Here is a 6,000-nt window from a genome sequence, read left to right as displayed (position 1 = left end):
TTTTTTTTTACACAAAGTTGTCAATTTATAGGATATTCCTAACACATAGCATGTACATAGCAAAAATGACACCCCAAAATACATTCTGCCACTCCTCCTGAGTATGGCAATACCACATGTGTGAGACTTTTTCACAGCCTAGCCATATAGAGGGGCCCAACATCCAAGGAGCATCATCATGCATCCTAGCCACTTGCCTAGGCCTATTTTTGACATTTGATGTTTTCAAGCTAAAATCAGTTGTTTTTGCTAGAAAACTACTTAGAACCCCAAAACATTATATATTTTTTTTTTTAGCAGAGACCCTAGAGAATAAAATGGAGATTATTGCAATATTTTTTATCACACTGTATTTGCGCAGCAGTCTTCCAAACGCTATTTTTTAGGAAAAAATTCACTTTTTTGAATAAAAAAATAAGAAACCAGTAAAGTTAGCCCAATTTTTTTCCATAATGTGAAAGATAATGTTACGCCGAGTAAATAGATGCCCAACATGTCATGCTTCAAAATTGCGCACGCTCACAGAATGGTGACAAACTTTGGTACCTAAAAATCCCCATAGGCGACATTTTAAAAATTTCTACAGGTTGCTATCTTAGAGTTACAGAGGAGGTCTAGGGCTCAAATTATTGCTCTTGCTCTAACGATCGCGACGATACCTCACATGTATAGTTTGAACACTGTTTACATATGTGGGCGGGGTTTCCGTATGCGTTCGCTTCTGCGCGCGAGCTCACGGGGACAGGGCGCTTTAATTTTTTTTTTTACTATTTATTTTATTTATTATTTTTTATTTTTACACTGTTTTTTTAAAAAAAAAAAAAAATTGATCATTTTTTATTTCTGTTACAAGAAATGTAAACATTACTTGTAATAGAAAAAGGCACGACAGGACCTCTTTTTTGTGAGATCTGGGGTCAAAAAGTCCTCAGATCTCACAAGTACACTAAAAGATAGAAAAAATAAAAAAAAAAATAAATAAAATGAAAAAAAAAACGGGACCTTTAAACTGGTTGCTAGGCAACGACGTTTGCCGTAGCTCCGGTCCTCCAAGACCATAGAGTCGAGTGAGGGCAAGCTTGCCCTCACTCGACATCCTGTCTGTGAGGATCCGGGACCGGATAGATTTCCCTAATGCCGGCGGGTCCGGTAAGCGGGGAAAAGGACCAGAATGCGGCGGGAGGGGGGGGGGGTCACCTCTTCCGCCACCCCGGAAGGGTCATCCCGCGGTGAATCCGCCGCTTGGACCACCCTTATCGGAAAGCCAACCGTCCACCATTTAAAAAAATACCAGGGTTATGGCAGCTATCTGCTGCCATAACACCGGTATTTAGGTTTAAACGGAGGACGTATATAAACCTTTTTGGACTTAGACATGGTGGCTGTATGAAGGGTGACAGGTACTCGGGTACTTTGCTGGGCAGGTGACAGGTACTCTGGTACTGATGAGCAAGTGGCAGTACTCGAGTACTCCGATAGGCAGGTGACAGGTACTCGGGTACTCTTATGGGCAGGTGACAGGCAGGTGATAGGTACTGATGAGTAGTACTGATCCTGATAGGTGATACTGATACTGTACTGATGGGTACGGATGATCAGTACTGATACTGATAGGTGATAGGTACTGATGGGTACTGATGAGTACTGATGAGTAGTGATGGGTACTGATGAGCAGGTGGCAAGTACTCGGGTACTTCAGGTGTCAGGTACTCTGATGAGCAGGTGGAAGGTACTCGGGTACTCTGATGGGTAGGTGACAGGTACTCGGGTACTCTGATGGGTAGGTGACAGGTACTCGGGTACTCTGATGGGTAGGTGACAGGTACTCGGGTACTCTGATGACGGGTACTCAAAGTACCCGAGTACCTGTCATCAGAGTACCCGAGTACCTGTCATCAGAGTACCCGAGTACCCGTCATCAGAGTACTCGAGTACCTGTCATCAGAGTACCCGAGTACCTGTCACCAGCCCATCAGAGTACCCGAGTACCTGTCATCAGAGTACCCGAGTACCTGTCACCAGCCCATCAGAGTACCCGAGTACCTGTCATCAGAGTACCTGATGGGCTGGTGACAGATACTCGGGTACTTTGATGTGCTAGTGACAGGTGCTCTTTATTGGGGGGGGGGCAATCAGTGTGTTTGGGGTGCACTGTACTTGGTAACTAGCTGTTACCACAATCTCCTCCTCACACAGGATCAGTGTGTGAGGAGGAGAACACGGTGACAGCTAGTTACCTGTTCTCTGTTGACATTTGTGACCGGCTGTGATTGGACACCTAGATCGGGGATGGGCTCTGTCCGAGGGACGAGCCTCGTCCCCGATCGCCACGCTGCGCGCCTCCGGGGGGCGCGCATTGAGGAAGGAACGAGCGGCTTGCGCTGGAGCCGCTCATGTGATCGGCTGTGATTGACACAGCCGATCACGTGGTAAACAGCCAATTTCATTAGCTGTTTACCTTGATCGGGGTTGGGCTCAGTCCGAGGGACGAGCCTCACCCCCGATCACCGCACTGCGCGCCCCCGGGGGCGCGCAGTAGCGGGGAGATCCGGGCGCCGTCATATGACGTCCGCCCGGATCGAGAAAGGATTCCTGCCGACGTCATTTTATAATGGCGCGATAGGGAAGGGGTTAAACCCCCTCCTCTGCACTTGAAAGTATTCAAAATGCCAAGATCTGCGTTTTTTAATACTTTCAAATTTTAATAACTGGCGCCCCTAAGACTCCAGTAAACCGGGAAGTGACGTTGCTTCCGGGTTACTATACATTTTTACTGTATATTTTTATCTTGGCGCATAAGCGTCCGCGTGTTCATCTCCTCCCTCAATAGCGTGTTTGTGGTGAAGGCCCATTCGCGCGCACGCGAATCTTCGCCTTTTAAAACAGGCGTACGCCGCATGGAGGGTGTGTTTGAGCGCGATTGCCATGCACATGGATGCCACGTAGCATGTCTTGCATGCGTATTGCAGGATAAACAGGTGCGATTTATAGAAGCTATTTCGAACACGCTAGCCTCTATCAGAGGCTGAAGGGGGACTCAGAGCAGCAGCAGCTGGATTGCATGAGTCACTGTGGGTTGTATGTTACTGGCACAAACAGGTCCTGTATCTTGGGATAATCAGTGCTGTGTGTGATAAGCTTTGGCACAAGCCTTGAGTACACTGAACTTAGTACCTCAAGTTTTTCTTGCTATAAAGCAAACTCTGCCTGAAAAAAGGGCTGGGACGGCATAGTTGGAAGAGGCACTGTGATGCCACCGTGAGGCCTTGAAGGTCCTAGCCGTGCTTCCTCTGTCTACTCCCCGTGAAGAGCCAGAGGCGACTAGCCAGTCTGAGCCATTACGGTTGTCAGACATAGTAGCTACTCCTGGTGCAACCTAGGTCACTAAGGATGGTTTGGCATTGTCATTAGCCAGCCTTGAGGGCAAGATGGCTGGCATGATTGCAGCATCTCAAGCAGGGAGGAAATGTGATACTCCAGTAAACCCGGAAGTGACACTGCTTCGGGGTTACTATACGGAGACCTAATCAAAGCCAGTTCCGGCTTCGATTGGGTCTCTGGCCAGCCGGCAGATGTGCCGGCTGGTCGCATGGGGCTCCCGGTGGGACGGGAGATCCCGGGCAGTGCGGCGGGGCAAGGGGGGAGGGGACGTCCCCTAGAGCCCAGGATGAACATGCCTGAACTGCCCCCCCCCCCCCCAAGGACAAATACACCCTCCTACTGAAATCCCCACACCCAGCGCAAATGTTTTCCTCCCCATCCCTCCTTCCAGCTCATATCCTGTCTCCGCAACTCCCCATGCTCAAATCTACCCCCCCCCAAAAATAAACTCTTATTACAAATCCTTAACCCCTCAAATCCCCCCCCCTCCCAGTACACATCCTCTCCCCACACTCCAATTCCCTCCTAGCACAAATCCCCCTCCCCAAATTTTCCCTGCAGCACAAATCTTCCTAATCATCCCTACTAGCACAAAAAGAAAATTACCTCCTAGCACAAATTACCTCTTCTATCCGCATTCCCCAAATCCCCTCCCCCTTCTAGCACAAATCCTCTCTCCCCCCCCCCCCCCCAAATTTTCCCTCCTAGAACAATTCATAACCCCTGCCACCCCCCAGATTTCCCCTCCCAGCACAAATCACCTCCTCCTAATCTCTGTGGCACCCCCCACCTCTCATGATATCACAGTACCCAGGGCAGCCTCCCCTCCTACCCACCCCTTGTCCTGGCCCTGCCAAATTGGCCTTAGTATGTCGGGTTTGGACCTTAGATTGAAAGCTCCTTGGGGGGCAAGGACTGATGTGAAGTACTCTGTACATACCTGTAGTAGTAATATGACATGGTATGGCTGGTTGGTGGTAGATTGTCACCATCCTTTTAGTCATTCTACTGGAAAATGCCCTCCCCACTGGAGTATGTCCAGAGTTAGTTTATGATACCCTGGAGCAGGGGTAGGCAACCATTGAGAGGTGGAGATCTACCTGGGCAACATGGAAGAGATCAAAGATCACCATGGTGCTGCACCCTTTTTATTTTTCTATAAAAAAAATGAATGAACAAACCCCCAATAAAAAGTAAAAACTGCATTAAGAAAACTTAGAAAAATCCCAAAACTAATGTCACTGTAGAAACATAAACTTGGCCTACCTTAAAATCTATACATGAGAAACTCGGCATTGACTTTCATTTACAATTTCTGTTTTTCCATGTCTGGGGGAGTAATTGATCTCCTCCGTATGCAAGGGGAGGGGGGATGTCTCTGCAGCGTAGGATTGTTTGAGCGTGCGCCTGTGCCCTCTGCAGCTGTGGGGAAAAAAAACAGGTTTGGCAACATGGGGACCTGTTTGTGATCTACCTGTCACCTGTCTGTGGTCAACAGGTAGATCGCGATTGGCAGGTTGCCGACCATGGCCCTGGACATTGCTTGGTGCTCACTGTGGGTCATTGCATGCTGTTCTCAGCCCCTTCCATTTACAGTCTATGTCTACATTCTTCAGTCACTGGTCCCCCTTAAAGTGTCAAAAAGGTCAGTTAGGGGTCCGATCTGTCTGCCGCAGTGTCGCAGTCCCGCTAACACTGTTTTTACCCAGGGCTGATCATCTGAAAGGTATCGGCTGTGACAAACAAGGTTCAGCCTAAGCTGCTCTCACCCCATGTTGTTGCTGTTTTTGTCCTGGCGCATAAGCGTCCGCGTGTTCATCTCCTCCCTCGATAGCGTGTTTGTGGCAAAGGCACGCGAATCTTCGCCTTTTAAAACAGGCATACGCCACATGGAGGGCGTGTTTGCCATGCACATGGATGCCACGTAGCATGCCTTGCATGCATATTGCAGCATAAAAGGGCGCGATTTATAGGAGCTATTTCCAACGCGCTAGCCTCTATGAGAGGCTGAAGGGGGAATCAGAGCAGCAGTAGCTGGATTGCATGAGTCACTGTGGGTTGTTACTGGCACACACAGGTCCTGTATCTTGGGATAATCAGTGCTGTGTGAAAAAAGCTGTATAAGCTTGGCACAAGCCTTGAGTACATTGAACTTAGTACCTCAAGTTTGTCTTCCTATAAAGCAAACTCTGCCCGAAAAAAGGGCTGGGACGGCACAGTTGGAAGAGGCACTGTGATGCCACCGTGAGGCCTTGAAGGTCCTAGCCGTGCTTCCTCTGTGTCTACTCCCCCCGTGAAGAGCCAGAGGCGACTAGCCAGTCTGAGCCATTACGGTTGTCAGACATAGTAGCTACTCCAGGTGCTTCTGCCGCAACCTACGTCACTAAGGTCGGTTTGGCATTGTCATTAGCCAGCCTTGAGGGCAAGATGGCTGGCATGATTTAAGCATCTCAAGGAGGGAGGAAATGTGATAGATCCCCCTCACCTGAGCCACCCCCCTGAATCAGTTCAGGATTGGGTGGAGGATGTGGAATTATAGCTAATGATGACCTTATGGAAGGTCAAGCTGAGATTTCCACTTCTGGGGAGTCAGCGTCAGAGGAGTCTGTATCAACCTCT

General features: G+C 48.9%; 1 protein-coding gene across 1 annotated transcript in view; it reads left to right on the top strand.

The window, feature by feature from the left end:
• Window positions 1–6,000, top strand: part of LOC309549446 (saccharopine dehydrogenase-like oxidoreductase) — a 172,176-nt gene that overhangs the window by 4,015 nt on the left and 162,161 nt on the right. The window lies entirely within an intron of this gene.

This window comes from Pelophylax lessonae (genome assembly GCF_965119305.1).
Source record: "Pelophylax lessonae genome assembly, chromosome: 3".
In the NCBI taxonomy this organism is placed as follows: Eukaryota; Metazoa; Chordata; class Amphibia; order Anura; family Ranidae; genus Pelophylax; species Pelophylax lessonae.
Note: the sequence above shows the minus strand (reverse complement) of the source record. Positions and strands in the feature narration are given on the sequence as shown.